At 38.8% G+C, this 15,223-nt stretch overlaps 1 protein-coding gene across 1 annotated transcript in view; it reads right to left on the reverse strand.

Moving 5' to 3' along the window:
- cntn2 (contactin 2) overlaps window positions 1-14,170 on the reverse strand; it is a 38,768-nt gene extending 24,598 nt beyond the window's left edge. Inside the window, exon 1 of the mRNA XM_053652996.1 lies at window positions 12,939-14,170. The gene's annotated coding sequence lies outside the window, so the exon portion shown is untranslated. The remainder of the gene's footprint in view (window positions 1-12,938) is intronic.
- Between the last annotated feature and the right edge of the window lie 1,053 nt (window positions 14,171-15,223).

A 15,223-nucleotide genomic window follows, 5' to 3' on the forward strand; every position in this document is an offset into this window, starting at 1 on the left:
AAGAAGCCTAAATCACCACTTAGTAAGACGTGAAGCAGCAGACTAAACATAATTCAGATGACAGTGCAAACATTTTTAGCTGACTTCTTGGAAAACAGAAACTAGTCAACTAATGAAGTTCAAATGTATTGGATTTCACAATAACTGCAGAGACTTTTCTTTCAGTATTGCTTTTCCTAGGTTTCCAGTGGTTCACCAAATGGAGCTGAGATTATAAAATCCAAATCTTACCAAACTTACTTGCTTCTTGTAATCAAGCAAAAGTAATTAGAAATTTACATTGCAGTAGAACAGTGGTAGCACTCCAGGCTGTTATTCTGTAATAAAGTAATTGGGGTGGCATGAAAGATAAATTTGAGTATAATCAGCGGTGAAATAGTGTTTTATATATTTGTCTATTTTTCAGCTTTTATTTAAAGTGCTGTGCAATAGTCTTGGGACATATGAAGACATGCTATAAAATTAAGATTCTTTGAAAAAAATGATAAAATTGAAATACTAAACATATAAAGAGCAGTAAACATTTTGCAGGAGTTTTTGCCTTTAAAACTGCACCGGACTGTTTTACAAGAAAATTAAATGGTTATTTCAAGCTTGGAGAACCTGTTACTGTTCTCCTGCACACTTTGGCTCTCACTGTTTCTGACTCTGCAGGTAAAACATCAAATGGTGCCCATGACCATTTCTGTAAAATGTCTTTTTTAATGATAATTTGGTTATTCATTCAAATTCTGAACAATTTTTGCATTGTGGCAGGACACATTATCCTGCTGAAAGAGGCCACAGCCATTAGGGAATATCATTGCCATGAAGGGGTGTACTTGGTCTGCAGAAATAGTTAGGTAGGTGGGGACGTGTCAAAATAACATCAACATGGACCCAGGACCCAAGGTTTCTCAGCAGAACATTGCCCAGAGCATCAATATATTAAGATCACAGGAACGAAAGGACCCAAAAGCAGATCACAGACACTAGGGTTGAGGGGTAAATGGGTTTTATTGAAAGTTAGGATAGGTAGTAGTGGGGAGAGAAGTGTGCTCAAGGCTGGGATTTGAACTCAGGTTGGCACCATGAGACTTGAGTGCTGAATCAGATAGCCACAGGGGAAGGCGAGGTGGGGCTAGGAAATGAGCAGGCAAACAGACTGCTGAAGATGTGATCCTGGAATACACGGGAAAGCAACAAAAGAGTAAGCGAACAACAAAACACTGGACATAAAAACTTGGAAAATAAACACAAGTAGGCCTGACGTGTTACTGCACTGGAAGCCAGAACCATCTGACAGCAAATGGCTGGAGAACCGGGGTTATATACTCCACTGATTGGTGACCTGATGAGGGACAGGGGCGCTCAATAATTACATCAGGGAGAGTGGAGCGCTATGCCCAGACACACACACACACACACACACAAACACACACACACACACACACACACACAGACAGGGAGAGAAATGAGAGGGAGAGAAAACACTGGAAACATGGGGAAGGAGGAAAACACTGAAACACACAGGAGTCTTGGCCCAGACCATGACACACAATGTCTCCTCCAGCTTGCCTTCTTCTCAAAGTGCATCCTGGTGCCATCTTGCCATCTCTTCCCCAGGTAAGTGACGCACATGCACCCGGCTGTGTGAAAGAAAACGTGATTCATCAGACCAGGCCACCTTCTTCCATTGCTCCATGGTCCAGTTCTGATGCTCACATGCCCACTGTACAGTGCTGTGAAAAAGTATTCCCATCCTGATTTCTTTTGTCTTTGTGTATATCTCATAATAAATAGATTTACATCTTCAAAGAAATATAACATAAAACAAAGGCAACCTGAGTTAACACACAATACAGTTTTTATTTATTTAGCTTTTTATTGAAGCAAAAAAAAGAAAGGTCCAACACATATCACCCATAGGAAAAACTAACTGCCCCCTTAAACTTAAAATCTGGTCATGCCACCTTTAGCAGCAATAACTGCAACCAAACGCTTTCAATAATTGGAGATCAGTCTTTCACAGCACTGTGGTGAAATTTTGGCCCACTCTTCTTTGCAGAACTGCTTTAGTTCAGCTACATTGGAGTTTTTTTGAGCATGAACTGCCTATTTAAGGACCTGCCACAGCATCTCAATTGGTTCAAGTCAGGACTTTGACTAGGCCACTCCAAAGCTTTAATTTAGATTATTTTTTAACCATTCAGAGGTGGATTTACTCCTATGCTTTGGATCATTGTCTTGCTACATAATCCAGTTGCACTTGAGATTCAACTTACCGAGTGAAGACCAGACATTCTCCTTTAGAGCAGAATTAATGTTTCCCTCAATTATTGCAAGTTGCCCAGGCCCTGAAGCAGCAAAGCATCCCCACACCATCACACTTCCACCACCATGCTTGATCATAGGTATGATATTCTTTTTGTGGAATTCTGTGTTTGGTTTATATCAGATGCAACGGCACCCCTGTTTTCCAAACAGTTCCACTTTTGACTCATCAGTCCACAGAACATTCTCCCAAAAGGTTTGAGGATCACCAAGGTGTGTTTTTGGCAAAAATTCAGATGAGCCTTAATGTGCTTCTGGGTTAACAGTGGTTTTCACCTTGCCACTCTTCCATGGATGCCATTTTTGCCCAGTGTTTTTCTGATAGTGGAGTCATGAATAGTGACCTTTATTGATGCAAGAGAGGCCTGTAGTTCCTCTGATGTTGTCCTTGGCTTTTTTGTGACTTCCTGGATGATTTGTTGCTTGGAGGAATTTTGGAAGGTTGGCCACTTCTGGGAAGCTTCACTACTGTGCCTAGTTTTTCAATTTGGAGATAATGTCTGTGGTTCTTTGGAGTCCCATAGACTTTGAAATAACTTTGTAACCCTTCCCAGACTGATGCATTTCAATCACCTTTTACCTCACCTTTGGCATAGTGTGTTACTGGGTAAGACCTTTTAACCATCTTCATGCTATTGAAAAAGTTCTGTTTAAATGTTGATTTTATTGACCAGGGTTTGCAGTAAACAGGCCTGGTTGCATCTAGTCCAGCTGAACCCTATTATGAATGCAGTTTCATAGATTTAAGGAATTAGCAACTACGGGGGCAAATACATTTTCACACAGGCCCAGTTGGTATTGGATAACTTTTTTTGCTTCAATAAATAACATTATCATTTAAAAACCTGTATTCTGTGTTTACTCAGGTTACTTTGTTTAATCTTAGATTTTGTTTTAATTTCTGAAGCAATTTAGTATGACATACCCAAAAACAGAATAAATCAGGATGGGGAAAATACTTTTTCACAGCACTGTAGGTGCTTTCGGTGGTGGACAGAGGTCAGTATGGGAAAGCTGGCCGGTCTGTGGCTACACAACCCCATATGCAGCAAACTGTGATGCGCTGTGTGTTCTGACACCTTTCTATCATAGCTAGCATTAACTTTTTCAGAAGCTCTTTTGTGGGATTGGACCAGACGAGCTAGCCTTTGCCCACCACATGCATCAATGAGCCTTGGGCGCCCATGACCCTGTCACCGTTTCACCAGTTGTCCTTCCTTGAACCACTTTTGGTAGCACTACATGCTGGGAACACTCCACAAGACCTGCCATTTTGGAGATTCTCTGACCCAGTCATCTATACATCACAATTTAGCCCTTGCCAAAGTCACCCAGCTCATTTTTCCTGCTTCCAATACATCAACTTTGAGAACTGACTCTTCACTTGCTGCCTAATATATTCCACCCCTTGACAGGTGCCATTGTAACTAGAAGATCAATGTTATTCACTTCACCTGTCAGCGGATTTATGTTATGGCTGATCAGTGTAAAAGAAACATCTAAGACAACATTTCTAGCAAAGATTTGGGGTTCTAAAAATTTTGTACAATTGCCATTAAATATTCTATATGCATGGATTTTATTAAGTCAGAGAGGACACAGTGTTTGTCTTCTCACCAGCTGTGTCCCACTTGCTCTGATTGTCCTGACTTGATTTATGCACATAATTGGTTTCTCCTACTTGTCATGCATATGGTGCTCAATATGGTTTGTGTCTGGCCTCTGGAACCAACCATCATGTTTTGAAACTTAGGCAAGAAAATTCTTAAGTGCAGAAGATGTAAGACTTGCAGGAGTTTGCCAACCTGTAACTGAATTATATTACAGTCTGCAAATGTTGTTGGTCTGTCATAGCAAGAATAGATTTGCTTTTCAGTGACCTTCTGTAGAAGCTTGATTCTTCCCGCAGATGTAAACAAAGCCTCATCTGTCCCAAAGTACTTCACAGTAAAGATAAAGGAACCTCCAAGCACTTCCAACTCTCCCTCTCCTCATCATTTACCTCTGGACACAGATCTCAGCTGGAGCTACATCACATAGCTGATGTACACATTCTTGCCTCTTTTCCCTACAGACATATTTGGCCTTGTGACCTCTGGAAGCCCCGCTTGAGGTGACCTGCTAATAAATATGTTCAAACATATCTGATCTTTCACATTTAGACACTGTGTGAATGGTGAAACCAGCCACTCTGGCGAATCGGATGGATTTCAGTCAGGGTTAAATGCTCCACACTCTTAGGCTGAACATTATATTATATTAACATCTGTGGCTGAATAATTTAGTGTTGTAAATGACTCAGCAGTACGTTCTTGGGTTATAGGTTTAGGGGCTCAAGACAGGGTCAATTCTCAGTAGCTATATAGAATGTGCTCCCAGCAACCCTAATCTAATTCCACATCATTTATGTTTTTTTAAGCTGTAGCTTATTCTCACTCCAACCATTAAATAAACTAAGAAGATAATAAGGTTATGCCCTTGAGTAAAAAGAGTCTGTATGCAGACCACATATGAGTGGGCGTGTCTTTGAGCGTCTTTGAGCTTAGAATCAAAACGCACCCTTCAAACATTTCTGAATAAACATGATTGCATGGTTTTTCTAACATATCATGTCAAGTTAGGTTATGTTAATATTAACAGTAAAGATGATAACATTTGCAAATTAATTCACAATATTCATAGATGTCTAGAAATCTCATAAATCCTGTCAATTAGCTCATGATAGCTAGCTTGTTAGTGCTAGCAGTGACATTTATTAACATTAATAAATATTACTTAAAAATCTTGTCAGGTTAGCTGCCTAACCGTTGCAGAAAAAATATTATATATCATAAAATATCCTACAAATATTTATTAATATAACTGTTACTTTGTTGACTTTCTGTTTGATTAAGGCAGTGCAAAGTGGACTCATGTAACATGTACCATGCCTTATCAAGCACATGCCCTTATCTAGCCCCAACACTGCCAAGCTACCACTATTGGGCCCTTGAGCAAGGCCCTTAATCCTCTCCTCCAGGGGTGCCACAGCATGGCTGAAGCTGCGCTCTCACTCCAGTTTCCAAACAGTATGCTAACTAAAGGTTTCTTCTTCTTCTTTATCTTCTTCTTCTTTTTCTTCTAAAATCTCTTGGAACCACTTGGAAATCTTGTCAGCTTAGCTCATGTTAGTTAACTGGCTAAAAAATTATAATAAAAAAACTTTTTTCGCCCATTTTCTCCCCAATTTGTTTACTTTGAGAGCACAGCCAGTTTTGACAAAGTTTGACCATAAATTAACAAATTAATCATTAATGAGAGATGACGGACAAAACCATTTTCCTTTCTGTTACAGATCTTAGTTTATTGATCCAACTATGCTTCAAGTTTGAACTGAATACAACTGAAAGAAAAAAAAAGAAAAAGCAAGCTCATTATATGCTTTTTTCTTCCTACTTGAAGAAACAGATTGAATGATGTCCACATTTTACCTTAAAGACACATCCTCCTACATCCTCCCTTGTATCCTCCATATACAAATGTAGAAGTAAGGAATGAACTGTAAAAAGGCTCTCAATTAAGTGGCAGAGTTGAAGAAATTTAAATTTGCAGTTGGTGTACCACATTTTTGGTCTCTCAGGAAATGAAACCAAGCTCCAAAATGTGCTTACAATGTGGACACATTTAGCATTTAGTCATAATATTGGTGTGTGCTCTCTCACTCTCTCTCTCTCTCTCTAATAGCGTCTGTTATAGGTTTTGGCTAGATTTTGGCCAAGCATAGTCATGAGAGAATCAGAGTTGGACAGAAAGGAGAAATCAATAAAGCCGACAAGAAAGATGTGAGCCTGACCAGCTGCTGAGAAGTCATAACAAAACGGATTTTAATGATTATTCATCTGAAGCATATAAACAGTGTTCAACATAAGTATAGATAACATCATTTTGGATGCTAATAGACAGGTGTATTAGTGAGAAACTTGTCATTAACTGGGTCATTAACATAAAAAATGACCCGCAAGCCAATTTTCCTTTCTGTTACAGACCTATATGCACTGACCCAACTATCCTTCAAGTATTCAGCTTGACCTTATAGTGACAGGAGAATCATGGCATATAATTAAGATATATGCAATGCATATTCACCATATGGCAAGTAGTCACATTAAGACAGAGAAGTGTGTACATATTTACTTAGAATATCCTCAATCTTCGCCATTACAATCTAAAAAAAAAAAAAAATACTCAGTCAGGCCAGAAAACAAGTGAATTTACTGAATGTTTCATGAGCCAAGGAAGATACAGCCCCTCATTCTCATACTATGAGGTTATATTTACATAGAAAATTTTATAAACATTTCTAGGTCATTGGCAATTCTCAGGGTGAAACCTGAGAAATCCAGGGTGAAATTGTGACTGAATTATCATCAACACAGAATCTTCCCAAACATTCAGATTATAAATCCTGGCACTAGAGCTGCAACAATTAATATATAAAATTGATTAGGAAAGTTGATGTCAACGAATTTCATTATCGCTTAGGTAGTCTGTGCATGGCACGGGGTACATTTACTCATTTCGTTACTTCTGGTCCGAAAACATGGATCAGAGAGTACAGCCCAAAGTTGTGTCCCAAATGAGGAGACTTACACTATGCAGTATGTACTCTACCATCTGGTGTATGAATTTTAGAAGGGTATTATCGTCTCAGTGGAACACTAGAGGTTTTTTACTAAACGGAAATATAAGCCACTTCCCAGTCGATGGCACATGACGTCAAACGCATGTAATGCGATGCCACTAGCTTTAGCAGAATACCCAGCGTCAATGAAAATGAAATTCTTCAGCTTACTGTTTATGTCAGCATTACCTTTTCTGCCCAACATGACCTCAGTCACCATCAGACAGAAGCGTAATCGTCAAGTGACGGTAGAAAAAAGTGTGTGAACCAAGTCCTCTAAGGCATGGGAGCATTTTATATTAAATGCAGTGAAGAAGACTGTAACCTGGAAACTTTGCAAATCAGAGGTTTAATAATACAGAAGCACGACAGTGATACACGAGCACAAACTTATGTTGATATCCAAAATGCTCCTCGGTCTAGGGAAATTGGTGCAAGCTGTTTAAACGGTTTAGTTAAGATCTGTAATGTCAAATTAAAACGGTACAATTTTTAATTATTAATTTAAGATTCTAATTTAATTATCAGTGCTTTTTTGTGCATCCAGAAAAAATTATGAATAAATACTTATACTGTATATAATATAAACTAATACACACACACGTGTGTGTGTGTGTGTGTGTGTGTGTATTAGCTTATATTACATATAAGTATTTATGCATTATTTTTAATGTAAAGTTTTAGACTGAAGTGTATATTTGTAACACTCAATTTGTGGATTAATCGAAAAGACGACTCGTTTATGAAAATAATCGTAGTTGCGGCCCTAACTGGCACACTTGATACTTGACTAGCTTGTTAATCTATTTTAGAGGGACACAATGTTTCCTGGTATTTCTGTCTCTTTCTCTCACAATTCTCCTCCCCCCCCTTCATTTTCAGTTCTATTTGAACACCTAAGCACATGGCCTGCTGCTGGTCATGACGGCTGGCCAGAGGCGGCACAGCATTAGCATTCTGCTGTGTGCTTTCCAATGCTGCTTCACTGAACTTTAATTTACTTGACAGTTGCCATTGCTGCTGCTGTGACTTCTTTTTGCCACCACTACCAGGCTCTTGCTCAATGCCCTCAGTGTCCTCTGACTCCCCAAACAGCCCCAGGACATATACTCTCTTGAGAAATGTGGCTTCTAGTTTTTAACATGCTGTCTAACTCAGACAACATTCTCTTTAATAGATTCTGAGAATTGAGGTGGAATGATGTAAAAATTCATAAGTTGCTCAAAACTATAAGGTAAATTAGGACATATTATAGTATAATCTAGCAAAGCTTCAATAAAGTCATTTTAAATTATGTAGGTCTACATTTTTTAGTCATCATATAACAATAATGACACTATTTCAAATTTCATTGTCAAGTTTTACCACTATAGTAAATGGTAAATGGCGCACTTATACAGTGCATCCGGAAAGTATTCCCAGCACTTCACTTTTCCCACATTTTGTTATGTTCCAGCCTTATACCAAAATGGATGAATTAATTATTTTCCTCAAAATTCTACAAACAATACCCCTTAATTACAATGTGAAAGAAGTTTGTTTGAAATCTTTGCAAATTTATTAAAAATAAAAAACAAAAAAGCACATGTACATAAGTATTCACAGCCGTTGCTCAATACTTTGTTGAAGCACCTTTGGCACCAATTACAGCCTCAAGTCTTTTTGAGTATGATGCTACAAGCTTGGCACATCTATTTTTCAGCAGTTTCTCCCATTCTTCTTTGCAGGACCTCTCAAGCTCCATCAGGTTGGATGGGGAGTGTCGGTGCACAGCCATTTTCAGATCTCTCCAGAGATGTTCAATCGGGTTCAAGTCTGGGCTCTGGCTGGGCCACTCAAGGACATTCTCAGAGTTGTCCTGTAGCCACTCCTTTGTTATTATGGCTGTGTGCTTAGGGTCATTGTCCTGTTGGAAGATGAGCCTTCACCCCAGTCTGAGGTCCAGAGTGCTCTGGAGCAGGTTTTCATCAAGGATTTCTCTGTACATTGCTGCATTCATCTTTCCCTCAATCCTGACTAGTCTCCCAGTTCCTGCCACTGAAAAACATCCCCACAGCACGATGCTGCCACCACCATGCTTCACTGTAGGGATGGTATTGGCCAGGTGATGAATGGTGCCTGGTTTCCTCCAGACATGACCCTTGCCATTCAGGCCAAAGAGTTCAATCTTTGTTTCATCAGACCAGGGAATTTTGTTTCTCATGGTCTGAGAGTCCTCCAGGTGGGCTGTCATGTGCCTTTTACTGAGGAGTGGCTTCCATCTGGCCGCTCTACCATACTGGCCTGATTGGTGGAGTGCTGCAGAGATGGTTGTTCTTCTGGAAGGTTCTCCTCTCTCCACAGAGACATGCTGGAGCTCTGTCAGAGTGGCCATCGGGTTTTTGGTCACCTCCCTGACTAAGGACCTTCTCCCCCTATCGCTCAGTTTGGCCGGGCAGCCAGCTCTAGGAAGAGTCCTGGTGGTTCCAGACTTCTTCCATCTACGGATGGTGGAGGCCACTGTGCTCATTGGGACCTTCAATGCTGCAGAAATGTTTCTGTACCCTTCCCCAGATCTGTGCCTCGATACAATCCTGTCTCGGAGGTCTACAGACAATTCCTTGGACTTCATGGCTTGGTTTGTGCTCTGACATGCATTGTTAACTGTGGGACCTTATATAGATAGGTGTGTGCCTCTCCAAATCATGTCCAATCAACTGAATTTACCACAGGTGGATTCCAATTAAGTTGTAGAAACATCTCAAGGATGATCAGTGGAAACAGGATGCACCTGAGCTCAATTTTGAGTGCCATGGCAAAGGCTTTGAATACTTATGTACATGTGCTTTTTTTGTTTTTTATTTTTAATAAATTTCCAAAGATTTCAAACAAACTTCTTTCCCGTTGTCATTAAGGGGTATTGTTTGTAGAATTTTGAGGAAAGTAATGAATTTAATCCATTTTGGAATAAGGCTGTAACATAACAAAATGTGGAAAAAGTGAAGCGCTGTGAATACTTTCCGGATGCACTGTATAGCGCTTTTATCCAAAGTGCTTTACACTGTGTCTCATTCACCCATTCATACACACACTCACACACAAAGGGTAACAGAGCTTCCATGCAAGGCGCTAACTTGCCATCGGGAGCAATTTGGGGTTCAGCGTCTTTCCCAAGGACACTTCGGCATGTGGAGTCATGTGGCAGGGAATCAAACCGCTAAACCGCCCTACCACCTGAGCCACAGCCGCCCCATACACCATCACACCATTAATTAACAGAGAAGCTATGTTTGTGTTAAGCTATGTTGTGTCTAATTAGGATAACTCTATGTTCATTAGAGTTATCCTCATTGTCCTCTTTGTTTTGATGCTTGAGGTAGCTTTACAAGAATTTGCAATACACAAGAGGTCATTTTTCCAACTTACTCCAGGGGTTATATTACATAAGGAATATTACATAATCATACTGGAATGGAAATTGAAAGCAGCGAGTGAATTAATGAATGTTAAACTATATAATTCGTGAATTAAACTAAAACTGAAATGTCTTGTTTATAATGACCTTTCTTAAGATTGACAATAAACTTAAAACTAAATGTTCAATGTCTATTCCAAATTCTGAACAAAAGGGTCATTATTTTATCTTGAACAAGTCTTTGTTACTATAGCTGGTGACTATCTATTATAGATTAAGAAAGGCATTCTCATCATCTGATTATTATCAGTATCTCTCAGAAGATACTAATCTCTCAGAAGAGCTGCAGTCAATCTTTGATTCACTGGTAGTTGAACAAAGCAGTCAAGACTGAATCTTTGGGCCATTATCTCAACTTCAGAATGTGGGCAAAGAAAGGTCTTACTGAAGGCTTGGATGAATAAAATTTTTGTATGAATCTCATTATCAGTCTTATGGAATCTTATTCTTAACTAATGATTAAGATTCTGTGATATCACCTAATTTCCCATTAAACATATGTGGAAAGTTTAATAATTGTATGTATATATATATATATATATATATATATATATATATATATATATATATATATATATATATATATATAAGTGGGTGCTTGTACAGGCCGTACAGGATTTTTTTGGTTTTTATTTATTTATTTTTTGTGATTGTTCCAGCCAAAAATACTTGATTTTGCTGCTGCTTTTTTTCCTACAAAATTTGCAATGTAACTTGGAGAGATTTTTGTGTTTTTTTGCGGAAACTACTTGAATTGGCAAAACATCAACTGCACTAAATTGTTTTGCACGGTCTTGCACAGTGAAGTTTGTTGGTAAATGAGATCATGTTCGACGCACGTGAATTGAAGAGAGTGCTGGATGAATGTGTGCTGTGATGACGCCCAAATCTGCATTCATTTTGAAAAACTGCAAACTCCTCTGAACATAGTGTGCTTGATTTTACATTAATTTCTGCGATTGCAAAACCACAAAATCTTAGATGGACTGGCCTGTAGGTGTCAGTTTCATGTGATCATATAGGCTTTAACTGAAGAAATGAGTGAACTTCTGTGTATACATTGGACTTTAACATCCTGCACATATGGTGTGCAGTATGGTCTAACCCCAATTCAGTATGTTACAACCCCAATTCCAAAAAAGTTGGGAAAACAGAATGCAATGATGTGCAAGTCTTATAAACCAATGTTATTCCCAATAGAACACAGAAAACATATCAAATGTTTAAACCGAGGAAATGTATGATTTTATGGAAATGGTACATTTATACCCAATCATGTTACTGATTTGTTGCCAATTAACCTCCAGCTGTTTCTTTTTAGTAACACTTACTTTTCCAGCCTTTTGTTGCCCCGTACCAAATTTTTTGAGATGTGTTGTGGCCATCAAATTACATTTTTCCTTAAAATGGTAAATTTCCTCAGTTTAAACATTTGAAATGTTTTCTGTGTTCTATTAAGAATAACTTATGGGTTTATGAGACTTGCAAATCATTGCGGCCTGTTTTTATTTACATTTATTTACATGTTACACAGCGTCCCAACTTTTTTGGAATTGGGGTTGCATATATATATATATATATATATATATATATATATATATATATATATGTGTGTGTGTGTGTGTGTGTGTGTGTGTGTGTGTGTGTGTGATAGGAAGATTAGGATTAGGGTCAGTGTCTGTACCTTTTTAAACAATTTTACTCATGTTAAATCAAACTTGATCCAACCTCATCATCATCTTTGTTCAGAAATGTACCAGTTCCTCATGTCAGGGCTGAGGTTTCCTAAAGCATCCCAACACTAATATGATAGAGTGAGCATAACATTGAATACTGTATCTACCAGTTAAAATGCTTTAGGGAAACTGGTCCCAGGTTGTTATATAGCCACCAATAGAGGGTTCATTTGCAATATGATTCCTTGATAACGGTTATTGATTCTTTAAACATCTTCCAGGCTTCACAGTCAGGAGGTAATGAAGCAGGCATTTTAATTAGGACTTAGGTTAAGTCCCATAGGATTAATTTTCGAGCCTGACTGGCAAAACATATCGTTACTGTTTAGATCAGACAAGGCGATTGTTAACATGTAAAAAGAAGTTAGCAGCCAGTGCACCTGTGTTCGTAGATGTTATGTCAGCTCTTCTGAACACCTGAAGCAAAGCGCCACAGGATCCTCACCCGCCGCCAACATCCCGTGTACACCAAATACACCAGATATCATCTCAGACATTTCTGTATTATATAAACTAGGAAAAACTACATTATCTGAGTAAGTTAGTTTGGTTATGCATTATAGCACAAGAACTAAACACCTAAAATGCACAAACCTATTGCGCAATCAGATGCTTTAGACGGACGTGGGACCCTTCTCTATTCTACAAAACAAACCATTAAATCAGCGCGCCACGTCCATAAGAAAAAATCCGCCGCAGACCAAGCAGCAAATAAGCAGATAAAGAAGTAACTGCCATATCATACGGCCATGTCTTGCAAGGACTGTGCTCTTACCTTAATCAACAGCTCGGAATCGGGATGAGGGTGCAGTTTTTCCTCCTTGTTCGGTGATGCTGTTGTGACTCCGCTCAGTCCAGCGTAATTTGCGCAAACAGGAGAATGACGCTGCGCACATCTACCGGCCTGCGATAATAAAATAATCTGTCCTATGTAATGGCTCGGCTCTGGATTTTCTGACAGAGCGTTGTTATGCAGCCTTGTCGTGCTAAGGTATCTCGTTTACGACAACGCTTTCTCCCTCTCTCTGTCCCTGCTTATCATATTCTAAAGCGTTATCCCTCCTTCTTTCCTCTCCCTGCACCAATCCATCTTCTCATCTCAGAGTATCAGCTCCTCCCTCTCTCTCTCTCTCTCGCTTCAGGACAACTCAAATTGAGAAAAGCCTACCTATGAAAATACGTTTCTCATTTGTTATGGGACTCAGTGTATTGTCTCAGGGCCTTTCAGTGGGGGTGGAGTACACAACCTTCCCCCAACCCCCTATTTTACACCTCTGTAAATTTGCACACATTTGATTGGAAGCACAAACACACTGGCTGGACCAGGATGCAAGCCATTGCAAGCTATTGTAATATGAACAATGACATCAAGCACCCATTAACTGAAATGACAAACTTAACATTGTATTACCTTATTACCTCTCTATTATGACTGGACATGTAATATGAAATTACACATTATGAGAGTACTTCATTTGTACTTATTTTACATACAGTACACTATGGAATAAACCTAATTCACTCTACTTAACTTTTACTACTGATTTACAATTGTCCTTTGCACCCTTTTAGTTTACTGTATTTTTTTTTGTATAATCGCATGCAAACTCACTTCAAATCTAAAAAAAAAAAAAAAAATGAAAAAATTAAAAAATAAGCACAATGTGGTTGGGTTTCATTCAATTTCACATAGAAAAAAAAGCAATTGAAAAAGATATTAATGCTAGCTCCACCCCTAATCTTAAACCTATGTTTAACCTTCTTGCATTTTCCTATGAATCGAATTGCACAAACTGTTTTCAATTGTGAGACCATGTTTAGTACGTAATATTTTGCACATGTCTTTGTGCAGATTTGATCAAAAGTCCCTGTATGTAACAGGTGATAAACACACAAAAATGCCACTGGGCCACCACGAGTATCTAGAAGAGCTTCAGTGCATTTTGGCATAGATTCTACATATCTCTGCAACTGTAATGAAAGTATGGAGCACCATTCTTCCAAAAGATATTGTGTAGAGTTGGCTATCTAAAGCCTAGTTCACACTGCACTGACAGACACAAACGCTGACAGTCACTAACTTTTAAAAGTTGTCCATTTGATTTAATGACAGTGACACTGTCTTCAATGACAGTGACTTTGTTTACGTTGGACACGTGCTTTTGTTATGGTTATGTTCCGTCTCCGCCCCCGTTTTGTCATTGGTTGTTTTCCGATTGTGTTTCATCATCATTTTCAGCTGTCCGTGTTTAACCCATGATTATGTTTGTCATACAAACCCCTCGTGTCTCTGTGCACATTGCGTAGTATTGAGTTTATCTCTTTACCAAGCAGCTGTTTCTCATTTCTCGTTTTGGATTTTAGCCTTGCCCAGTTTATGCCTGTTTGTAGATCGCTTGACCCGTTGCCTTTTTTTGACCACGCTCTTGTATCATGATTTGAATTTGTCTGCCTGTCTCTCTATATTAAACGTTTTTTGAGGTCATGGTCATGTTAATGACCTTGTTTCTCTTTTCTCATTTTTGGATTCCATCATCGCCCAGTTTGTGCCCGTTTGTATATCAGCTGAATTTTTTGCCTGTTATTAGACCATGCTTTGGATTACTGTTTTGGATTTGTCTGCTCCTCTCTCTCAATAAATATCTTTTGCTGTACTTGCATCCGCCCTCAACCTTCATTACGTCCATTACGTGACAAGATGATCCTTACCAGGGGTCAAAATTAACAATTTTATTTAAATAACACATCAATACATAACTTATACTCTTCTTTCTTATTAGTCCACAAATCTGCCATTTTACGCATAACAATGATTTAGCGCATCTAGCACCTAGCGCCCAAGCTTTCGTTTCTATGGAGTTTTCCGGGATGCTTGCCTCATCGTCATTTTGTCAGATATGCAAACTTACATTTGCATAAAAGTATTGTTCATAATGTATGGACTATTAAGGGTCTTAGCTTACCACATAGCCTACCATAAAAGATATCTTTCTCTGAGTTGTTGAAACTGCTTTGGGCAAAATAAGTAAAATTTTTGATAACTTTACACATCCTCTGTCT

The sequence above is a fragment of the Ictalurus furcatus genome, chromosome 21, assembly GCF_023375685.1.
Source record: "Ictalurus furcatus strain D&B chromosome 21, Billie_1.0, whole genome shotgun sequence".
Lineage (NCBI taxonomy): Eukaryota > Metazoa > Chordata > Actinopteri > Siluriformes > Ictaluridae > Ictalurus > Ictalurus furcatus.